The following is an 11,347-nucleotide window of genomic DNA, read 5'->3' as shown; positions in this document are numbered from 1 at the left end:
TTTTTTGAGAAACAAAGGTTTCTCTGTGTATCAGCCCTGGCTGTCCTGGAACTCTCTTTGTAGACCAGACTGGCCTTGAACCCACCTGCCTCTGCCTCCTGAGTGCTAGGATCAAAGGCGTGTGTCACCACGACTGGGTAAAAACATTTTTTAAAAAGGTACATCACCTCTTCCTTTTCTTTTGCTTAATTTTAAATATTTATTTAAAGTTTTGGAGATATTTATTTAAGACAGTGTCTTACTATGTAGCCCTGACTTTCCTGAACTTACTATGTAAACCAGGCTGACCCCAAACTTGCAACAAATCCCCCTGCCTCTGCCTCCTAAGAATTAGTATTACAGGCATACACCACCATACCCAGCTAAAACAGCCTTACTATGTAGTTCCAAGTGGCCTGGTACCTGATATATAGCCTAAGGCTGCCTCAAACACATGCGATCCTCCTATCTCAGCCTCCAAAGAGCTTTGACTACAAGTATAGGCTACCATACCAAGTGTCCTTTCTTATTCCTAGTAGCTTGTGTTGCCTATAAGAAATCATGCTTATCTTTGGAATGGAGTGTGAAGTGTATATGTAAATCTGCATCTAGCTGTTCCAAAATTCCTGCACAATGCTGTTGGGAAATTGGTTACCCATGCTGTAACTGTGTTGGGAAAAGTCAACTCAGCTTAGAAAAGCCATGCTTCCCACAATCTCATCCCTTCACCTTGGGTCCAAAAGTCAGATACAGAGAGCAGAACACATGCCATATGGAAGATGGGCCTCTGAGCATGTCTGCTAGGGATTATCTTGATTATATTCATTGGGGTGGGAAGACCTGCCCACTGTGGGTGGCGTCATTCCTTAGGAGGTGAATCCTGAGCTATATATGGGTAGGTAAAGCAAGCCAAGCATCAGCGTACATGCAGTCATTGTCCCTTCTTCTGATCGCAGGCATATAGTGACTAGCTGCTTCAATATCCTACACTGCGTTGTCCTAATAGTGATGGACATGGAACTGTCAGTTAAATAAACCCTGTCTCTTCTTATGAAATTTTTTTTATTTAAAATACAACTTTATTCTGATTCTAAACAAAAAGAATGGGAATGACAGTAACAAATAAGATTTTATCACTGACTGAATAGTGTGATGGAACTGTAGCTGTCTTATTTTTGAAATTCAGGATGGAAACAACTGTGTTCCAAACAGCTAAATATGCAAGTCCAAAAAAATAAAAGAAGGTATGTTTTAACTGCCACATTCACTCCAAAGCCCATTCATCTCCTTCAGCATCCCAATCAAGCACACGATCTGCTTAGTTTAGCTAAACAAGGCAGCACACGCTGCACCGCTGACGTCACAGGACAGTGACCTATAAAACTAGACTTCTGGCTCAGGGCTCCAGCTTCACGTTCGCACAGGTCAGCATCCTCGTCTGGGAGGACAGTCGTTTGAGCAACCTCGATATCAGGCTCGTGCTGTGCTGCCAAAGCTGGGCCCATGACCACCGCAGGTGGGGCAAGAGCAGGCGTGGCAACAAACTCCAAATGAGGGCCTCCGATGAGCTTCCTGGCAAACCCGAGGGAAGGCTTTTCAAAGTTGTGGTTACTTTGGGCAGAAATGTCATAGTACTGAAGATTCTTCTTTCCGTGGAAGACAATAGATTTTGCCTTCATTTTTCTGTCCTTAATATCCATTTTGTTGCCACACAATACAATGGGGATGTTTGCACACACACGTACCAGATCTCTATGTCAGTTAGGTACATTCTTGTACGTGACTCTTGATGTTACATCAAACATAATGGCACACTGGGCTTGGATGTAGTAGCCATCGTGCAGGCCCCCCAAACTTCTCCTGGCTGTGTCCCACACATTGAACTTGATGGGTCTTACGTTGGTATGGAAGATGAGCTTGTCATCTCCATACCCAGGGTGGTTACATACTTCTCGAACTCGCCAGTCAAGTGGCGCATTCACTACCATGGCCCACCAGGACAAGCTTGAACTGGACCTGTGGCTCTCCCTGAGGGGCCATCACGGCATCCTACCAGAAGAGTCTTCATGCCTGTCTGACTGGAGCTGGAAAGATGGCGGGGGCACCAACCCTTTCTCTCTTAAGCGGCCCATCTTGTTTTTCCTTTGTTTGTGTTTATTTGTTTGCTTTTATATCACAGCAACAGGAGAAGAAACTTACACAATGCCAAAGGAAGATCTCCGGCAAATACGAACCCAGGAGGCATTGTCCCATTAGCATGTAACCAGCCAGGGAATCCACAGCTCTTTTCTCACTGAGATATGATGCTGAGAAACAATCAACACAAGAATCTTATATCTGAACGTGTGGCATGTGCCTATAATCCCAGCATTTGGAAGATGGAGGCAGATGAGCTGGACATGCAAGGTCATCCTTAGTTATATATTGAGTTTGAGGCTAGTCCAGGGTTCCTAAAAAAATAGGACAGGGAGATAGCTCAGTCTGTAAGTACCTGCCACATAAGTGTGAGGCCCTGAGTTAGATGCTCCCTGACCAACAACCAAAAAGGAGATGTCAACACCTGGCATTGGGGTTCTTCTTTAATAACCCATGGCTTCCAGGAGAGCATTGTACAGCCAATCAGGATCTCCTTTCTAATGCTTTAAGTTTTAAAGTTATTTTAAATATATATATATATACATATATTTTATATATATTATTTAATATATAATGTGTGTGTGTGTGTGTGTGTGTGTGTGTGTGTGTGTGTGTGTGTTTATCTACACCATATGCATTCAGGGCCAGGAAGGCTGGAAGAGGGTGTTGGATCCCCTGGAGCTGAAATTACAGGTGTTTGTGATTTACCCAACACAGGTGCTGGTATCTACTGAGATGATTGTGTGATTTCTGTCTTTCAGGCAATTTATATGAGTTATTACCCTTATCATTTTGTGTATGTTGAATTATACCTGCATCTCTGCACCACACCGCCTGGCCTCTTTCTGATTTTTTTTAGACACTTGGAGGCATAAACTCCCCTTTAGGACTGCTTTCATTGTATTCCAAAGGTTTTGTTGGGCTTTATTTTCATTTCATTCTAAGAAATTTTGATTTCATTCTTGATTTCCTCGATAACCCATTCATCATTCCAAAGTGTGTTGTTCAATCTGATGAATTTGTATATTTTCTGTAGTTTCCTTTGCTGTTAACTTCCAGCATTGTTCCACTGTGGTCACACAGAAGACCAGGAGTTATTTCAATTGTCCTTTATTTGTTGAAATTTTTTTCTGCCCAATATATGGCCTATTTTAGAGAAACATCCATGGGCTGCTGAGAAGACTGTTTTCTGTCTAGTTTTGATAGAATATTCATTCTAGATATGTTGTCTGTTTGTTCAATGATGTCATTTAACTCTGAAGTTTCTTTTCATTTTTTACCACCAAGGGCCAGGCAGATGTCCCTGGTCAGTAATGCCATCTGTGATCATGTTGACGTCCGAGGTCCAGACTCCCTCTGGAGACCACACTGGTGTCCATGGCCAGTGTTGCCCCAGAGGCCATGCTGACATCCTTGGCCTGCGCTGCCTCTGAGGCCTATGATGGTGTCTGTGCTGCAGCAGAGGCCATGTGGATTCCCATGGTCTGTACTGCCACTGGAGACCATGTGGATGTGGTCTGTACTACTACTGAAACATGTGCTCGTGGTCTGTACTGTTGGAATGTGTTATGGTCTGTACTGCCACCGGAGACCATGTGGATGCCTGTGGTCTGTACTACCACTGGAAACCATGTGCATGCCCGTGGTCTGTACTGCCATTGGAGACCATGTGGATGTCCATGGTCTGTACTGCCACCAGAGGCCATGTGGATTCGTGGTCTGTACTGCCAGAGGCCATGTGGATTCCCATGGTCTGTACTGCCACCGGAGATCATGTGGATGCCCGTGGTCTGTACTGCCACCGGAGACCATGTGGATGTCCGTGGTCTGTACTGCCACCGGAGGCCATGTGGATGTCCGTGGTCTGTACTGTCACCGGAGGCCATGTGGATGTCCGTGGTCTGTACTGTCACCGGAGACCATGTGCATGCCCGTGGTCTGTACTGTCACCGGAGGCCATGTGGATGTCCGTGGTCTGTACTGCCACTGGAGACCATGTGCATGCCCGTGGTCTGTACTGCCACCGGAGATCATGTGGATGTCCGTGGTCTGTACTGCTGCTGACTGTAAAGGGCTGGGGAGCTGCTCTTGCCGTGGCATCAATGACTGCAAACTCACCGTTGAGAAAGCGTGAGTTTGAAGGCTTCTGTGGCAGCCCTAGGCCCACTCCCCCGACTCCCCACAAAAAGAACAGTGTAGGCAGAAGACCACCGAAGAGAACTCTTAAAATTGTGATAAGGATGCCGAAGTGCAGCTCTCCACAACTGATGGCTTCTGGCAGGAGTTCGGGGTGGAGTAGGACTCAGTTTTCATTTTTTTTCCGGAGCTGAGGACCAAACCCAGGGCCTTGTGCTTGCTAGGCAAGTGCTCTACCACTGAGCTAAATCCCCAACCCCAAATCCTTTCTTTCTTTTCTTTTCTCTTTTTTTTTTGGTTTGGTTTTTCGAGACAGGGTTTCCCTGTGTAGCTTTGCACCTTTCCTGGAACTCACTCTGTAGACCAGGCCTCGAACTCACAGAGATCCGCCTGGCTCTGCCTCCCGAGTGCTGGGATTAAAGGCGTGCGCCACCACCGCCCCAGTTTTTTTTTTTTAATTATTTTTATTTTATTGGCATTTTGCCTGCATGTATGTCTGTGTGAGGGTGTTGGATCCTGGAGTTACAGACAGTAGTGAGCTGCCATGTGGGTGCTGAGGACTGAACCCCTGTCCTCGGGAAGAACAGTCAGTGCTCCCGACTGCTGAGCACTGAATCAGAACAGCTCCCGGGGTCTGGAGTGACAGCTGCCTTCCCCTGACAGGAAACCTGAGAAGCATCAGCTCCCAAAGAATTTTAGGGGAAGATATTTGAGAAAAACTGGGCTTTCCAGGAATGATGACATCTGTCCTGTGTGTGACTGACAAAGTGACACTAAAAACCTCCAAGAGAATCATCAATATTATGAGAGAAAAGAGAGTGTGCAGGCCATGCGGTCCAACAGTATTCTGCTCTGTGCCGAAGTCTTTCGAGGTCTTTGCGGAGGGAGACTGTCCCAGTGGGCTCTGCCTCATCTGGAGACCTGTTGAACTCATAAACTAGTCTGAATCTGGGCCGCACAGCTCCCAACAGGACTTGTTTTGACTTTTTTGTTTTTCTTTTTTCTTTTTCTTTCTTGGTTTTTCGAGACAGGGTTTCTCTGTGTAGCTTTGGCGCCTGTCCTGGATCTCGCTCTGTGGACCAGGCTGGCCTCAAACTCACAGAGATCCGCCTGCCTCTGCCTCCCGAGTGCTGGGATTAAAGGCACATGACACCACCGCCTGACTTTCTTCTTCTTCTTTTTTTTTTTTTTTGGTTTTTCGAGACAGGGTTTCTCTGTGTAGCTTTGTGCCTTTCCTGGGACTCACTTGGTAGCCCAGGCTGGCCTCGAACTCACAGAGATCCGCCTGGCTCCGCCTCCCGAGTGCTGGGATTAAAGGCGTGTGCCACCACTGCCCGGCTTCTTTTTCTTTTTTTAATTGTTCTTTTTTGTGGCAGGTAGGCCACAAGGGTGGAGAAGGAGACCTGGGAGAACTGGGAGGTGAGTGGGATTGGGGTTCATGATGTGAAGCCCCCAAATAATCAATAAAAATATTATGATGGAGAAAAGATTTATTTTACTTTATATACACGTGTGTGGGTGTGTGCATGTGAACACAGACGTCCATGAAGCCCACAAGCGGGAATGGGATCCCCCGGAACAGGAGTTGTACAGGCTGTTGGGAGTCATCTGAATGAGCTGCCCCACGTGGGTGCTGAGACCTGAACTCGGGGTCTCCGTGTGAATGCCCATGCTCTTAACCAGCCCCCTTTACGTTTTTGTCTGGGTGGAAGTAGGGAGTTGGAGTCACTACTGTGACTGTGCTTGTATGAAACCAAGTGCACCCAAGCTTGGTGCATATATGTTTGGGGTTATAATGTCCTCTTGGTGGATTTTTCTCTTGATCAGAACATTTATCTCTTCTGATAGTTTGAGCTTGAAGTCTATTTTATCAGATAAACCTGATTGTTTCCCTATTTACTTGGAATAATCTTTTCTATTCTTTTACTGTAAAGTAGTAGCCATCCTCGGAGGTACAGTGTGTTTCTTGTAGAGACAAACTTACTCTACAGGCCAGAGTCTGCACTCCATTGACCCCCATGACACACCTCCATCTCTGCTGACATGTACAAGACACTGGTGCAGGAGCCTGGGGAAGCTTCTCTAAGCGAACCACATATGGAGACAAAGCAAATCTCAGCAAATATAGAAAAACTGAAATAACTCCTTGTATTCTATTTTGTTTTATAATTCATTCAGTGTGCTGGATAGTTTTATGTCAGCTTGACATAAGCTAAAGGAGAGAATCTCAATTAAGAAAATGCCTCTAGGGGCTGGAGAGTTGGCTCAGAGGTTAAGAGCACTGACTGCGCTTCCAGAGGTCCTGAGTTCAATTCCCAGCAACCACATAGTGGCTCACATCATCTGTAATGACAACTGGTGCCCTCATCTGGCCTGCAGGGATACATGCAGGCAGAACACTGTATATGTAATAAATAAATCTGAAAGAAAGAAAGAAAGAAAGAAAGAAAGAAAGAAAGAAAGAAAGAAAGAAAGAAAGAAAGAAAGAAAGAAAGAGAGAAAATGCCTCTAAACCAGGCATGGTGGCACACACCTTTAATCCCAGCACCTGGGAGGCAGAAGCAGGAAGATCTCTGAGTTCGAGGTCAGCCTGGTCTACAAAGTAAGTTCCAAGACAGCCACAGCTGTTACACAGAAAAAACAAAAAAGAAAGGGAGGGAGGGAGAAAAGGAAGGAAGGAAGGAAGGAAGGAAGGAAGGAAGGAAGGAAGGAAGGAAGGAAGGAAGGAAGGAAGGAAGGAAGGCAGGCCTCTATAGGATAGGGCTGTAGGCAAACCTGTAAGACATTTTCTTAATTAGTGATTGATGGGGGAGGGCCCAGCCTATTTTAGGTGGTGCCATCCCTTGGCTGGTGGTCTTGGGTTCTATAAGAAAGCAGGCTGTGCAAGCCATGAGGAACAAGCCAGTAAACAGCACCCCTCCATGGCCTCTGCATCAGGTTCCTGCCCTGCTTGAGTTCCTGCCCTCTCTGCTTTGATGATGAACTGTTACCATGGAACCGTGAGTGAAATAAGCCCTTTCCGTCCCAAATTGCCTTTGATCATGGTGTTTCATTACAGCCACAGTAACCCTAACTGAGATGAGTTGGTATGAGCGTAGTGGGGTAGAACTGTGACAGACCTGACCACGCTTTGGGGAGGACTGTGGGAGAACTTTGGAACTCCAAGCTAGAAAAGACACTGAGTGTTGAGAGCTCTGTGAGCTGTTCTGTAGGAACTTGGAAGGTAAGAATGTTGAGAGCCATGCAGAAGACGGAGGCCTGGCTGGTGAAGTTTCAGAGGGAAGTAAAGACTCTACCTGGCCATTTGTGTGAAGAATCTGAGGTGTCTGGCCAGCCGGAGCTGAAGAATCAGCTGCAATTAACAAGAGAACAGAACTACTAAAGTAAAACTTTGGCTTTACTGGGACAATGAATGCTGTGGCAGCTGGAGCTGAGAAATTAACGGTGATTAAGAAGACACCAGCATTATTGAGGTGAAGCCCTTTGGGAGGTATTTCCTGAGAGTCAACACCCAGAGTCTCTGTTCCAGACACGGCCAAGGTTATCCCTTCCACTGACAGCCAAACTAGTGTATGAGCCACCCAGGTATTGCTGGTTTTGAAGGCATGAAGGGGTCATGGAGAGCAGCTGAGGCTTGGCACTGTGAGAGGCCAGGGAGGCCATTGGTGAGGGTGCAGCCTCAGTTAAGGCCCGGAATTGAGGGAGTCATGCAGAGAAGTTGAGGTTTTGCACCATGAGGAGAGCCCATGGGAAAGTATTTGTGAATGTGCATTCTGGTTGCAGCAGAGGACCCCAGCATTCTGGAGATGCCAGTGCCGTGGGATGACCACCAAGAATGGCAGCAGCAGTGGAGGGGAGCAGTCAGAGCCTTTCTTCTGATAAACTGTGTGTGCTGCAGAGGACGGAGCCAGAGAAGTGACCCACTCCCCTTGGAGGAGCCCAGAAGATCGTGAGTCAATTCCAGATAACTGGACATTGAGTCATTTACACTGTTGGAGTTTGGTTTTGCTTTATTCAGATTGTGACTGTGCCCTGGTTCTTCCCTTTTGAAGCGAATATTTTACTTAAATTTTTTTCCCCCCGAGACAAGATTTCTCTGTGTAGCCGTGGAGTCTGTCTTGGCTCTCGTTCTGTAGCCCAGGCTGGCCTTGAATTCAAGAGATCTGCCTGGCTCTGCCTCCCGAGTGCTGGGATTAAAGGCACGTGCCACCACCGCCCGGCTGTTTCTCGAAACTATTATTCTATGCCTTTGACCTGGTGTTCTTCTTTTTCTGTGCCCATAATTTGTAGATTTGGTCTTTTCATGGGGTCCCTCAGATCCTCCATGTTCTTTCTGCTTCATGAATTAAAAAATAATTTGGGCTAGAGAGATGGCTCAGAGGTTAAGAGCACTGGCTGCTCTTCCTGAGGTCCTGAGTTCAATTCCCAGCAACCACATGGTGGCTCACAACCATCTGTAATTTGATCTGGTGCCCTCTTCTGGTGCATAAGCAGAATACTGTATACATAATAAATAAATAAATAAATAAATAAATAAATAAATAAATAAATAGAATAAATAAATAATTTATCAGTTGGGCAGTGGTGGCGATTGCCTCTAATGCCAGCACTCAGGAGGCAGAGGCAGGCGGATCTCTGTGAATTTGAGGCCAGCCTGGTCTATAGAGCGAGTTCCAGGGCAGCTAGGACTGTTACACAGAGAAACCCTGTCTCAGGAAAATAAATAAATAAATAGATAGATAAATAAATAAATAGATAAACAGATATATTTCACATCTTAACTTACATTCAAGTTATTCATGGTGGAGACTATTAACTACAGGATTGGTGAGGTTTGGGGGTGACAAACTATCTTGGTTGTTTTGGTGTTGCTTGTGTTTTTGCAGCTGGACCTGGGGTGTGGAGTTAGGTTGTCGGTTGTCTTTTGGTATGGGTTTCTGACTGCTGTCCCGAGTGGGTGTTCGGATCTGCAGTCACTCTGACCTGGATCAGCTGGGGGATGCTTACAGCTGAGGCCACACAGCAGATCTGTGGACAGAGTGGCTGAGGGGGGACACCAGCCCAGCTTGGGGAAGGCTCAGCATCTGCCCTCACAAAGCCTGTGCTTCGTTAGCAGAGATGGGGTGCCGTCGTCGGGGTGATGGGGTGCACTCTCTGACCTGTGGGGTGCGTGGGTTTTCCGCACAGTTCTTAAATAGTGGTGGAGTGCTGGAGGCAGGGTAGGCGAGGGTTCTGCAGAGCTAGCCGGCCCTCTGAGAGTCCTGGGACGGTGGGCTTTGAGCTTGAGAGGGAGGAAAGGGCGGCTGCTCTAGCTGCAGAGTGAGCAGTCAGTGCGGGTTCTTAGAAGAGGGGGTTGGAGGCCAGAGGGAGGAGAAGGTCACGTGCAGAGGGAGGGGCAGAATCCTTCCTGCACAGCAATCGGTACAAGCTCTGAAAAGGTGGAATGTGCGTACCCTATGGAGGAGGAACACCCCAAAGAAGCGTGTGGGGACTCTACCAGAGATGTGGGTGTGGCTTCCTGGGAAGGCGAGAGAAGTCTGGAGTGGCCAAGGGAAGAGAAAAGGGAGGGCTCCACTTGGCAATGTTACCAGCTTGGGGTCATGGGGCGACAGGCATGGATTGAGGTACCCAAGGCAACAGGGGGCTCGGAAGGCAGCAGAGTTTCTTACAGAGGTGACTTTTAAAAGGACAGAACACTGCTTTTCAGACCTCCAGCTGGGATCAAGCATAAAACTGTAGGGTTCTGTTCTCTGCGTTTTTAGGATGGGGGGGTCTCACTACACTGCCAGATCAGTCTTGAATTCACGCTGATGCTCTGGCCTCAGCCTCCTGAGTCCTGGGATTACAGAGGTGAGTGACCACACCAAGCAAGATAGTGCTTTTCAATCTGTTTTGTTTAATTTCTGTTTTTGAGACAGGGGCTTGCTAGGTCTTGAACTCAGTACGTAGCCCAGGCTGGCCTCAAACTCACTATTGGTCTGTCTCTAACCTCCTGAATGCTCAGATTACAGGCATGTCTCACCACACCCAGCTTAACCTTTACTCATTACTACTCATCCTAAGAAAGGAATCCTAACTTATAATAAATTTCTCTAACCGGTAAGATTGTGTTGAGAGGTGCAGAGACAGCTCAAATCATGAGTTTAGTCTAGCCAGTATCCACATCAGGTGGCTTACAGTTGCCTTAACTTCAGTTCAAGGGATCCAATATGCCCTCTGGCTTTCAAGGACACTCACACACATTCACTTACACACACACACACACACACACACACGCATAAAAATGAAAATTAAAATTTTTAATAATAAAAATTATTTTGTTGTGCCAGGCGGTGGTGGCACACGCCTTTAATCCCAGCACTCAGGAGGCAAAGCCAGGCAGATCTCTGTGAGTTTGAGGCCGGCCTGGTCTACAGAGTGAGATCCAGGACAGGCACCAAAAAACTACACAGAGAAATCCTGTCTCGAAAAAAAAAATTATTTTGTTGAGTAAAGTTGTATTTTAAGGGCCCATTTTAATTCCTAAGATTGCGACCAACCACGTCCCCTGACCTGTTAATGTCACATTGAGAATAATAACACTTTTTGAGAAGGTAGAGAAACTGCCAGCACAAGGCAGTCCACTGGAGTGGGACATGAAGGTTCCACCTAAAGGCCCAGAGGATCAAGGGAAGAGTCAGGCAGCTGAGTTGCTGAGTGAAGAGGACTATGACAGGAATTGTGACCTTCAGGTCAGGTAATGAAAATGAGTTAAGACACTCAACTAGCCCAACCTAATCTAGTAAGATTGACTGACTGATAGGATCTCAGCAGCTCAGGTTGGCCTCAAACTCCCTACATATCTAAAGATGACCTTCAATTCCTGATCCTCCCTGCCTCAACCTTCCAAGTGCTAGGATATTACAGGCCTGTGCTGTAACACTTTGCAAACCTTTCTAACTGACAGCGGTGAGTGCCCCCGGGTCAGGGAATGATGGTTGAAATGTGGCAGGGGGGCCGGGTATAAAGGCCCACACCTGTGATCCCAGCACTCGGGGGAAGCAGAGTCCGAGCTGTGAGCCTGGTCCACATAGTGAGTTCCCAGACAGCCAGAGCT

At 46.9% G+C, this 11,347-nt stretch overlaps 1 pseudogene; it reads right to left on the bottom strand.

Annotated features, from left to right (window-relative positions):
- Positions 1–1,095: 1,095 nt before the first annotated feature.
- On the bottom strand, positions 1,096–2,350 carry LOC114703693 (annotated as a pseudogene).
- Positions 2,351–11,347: the final 8,997 nt, after the last annotated feature.

This window comes from Peromyscus leucopus, chromosome 10 (genome assembly GCF_004664715.2).
Source record: "Peromyscus leucopus breed LL Stock chromosome 10, UCI_PerLeu_2.1, whole genome shotgun sequence".
Taxonomy (NCBI): domain Eukaryota; kingdom Metazoa; phylum Chordata; class Mammalia; order Rodentia; family Cricetidae; genus Peromyscus; species Peromyscus leucopus.
This window is presented reverse-complemented; position numbering and strand designations above follow the sequence as displayed.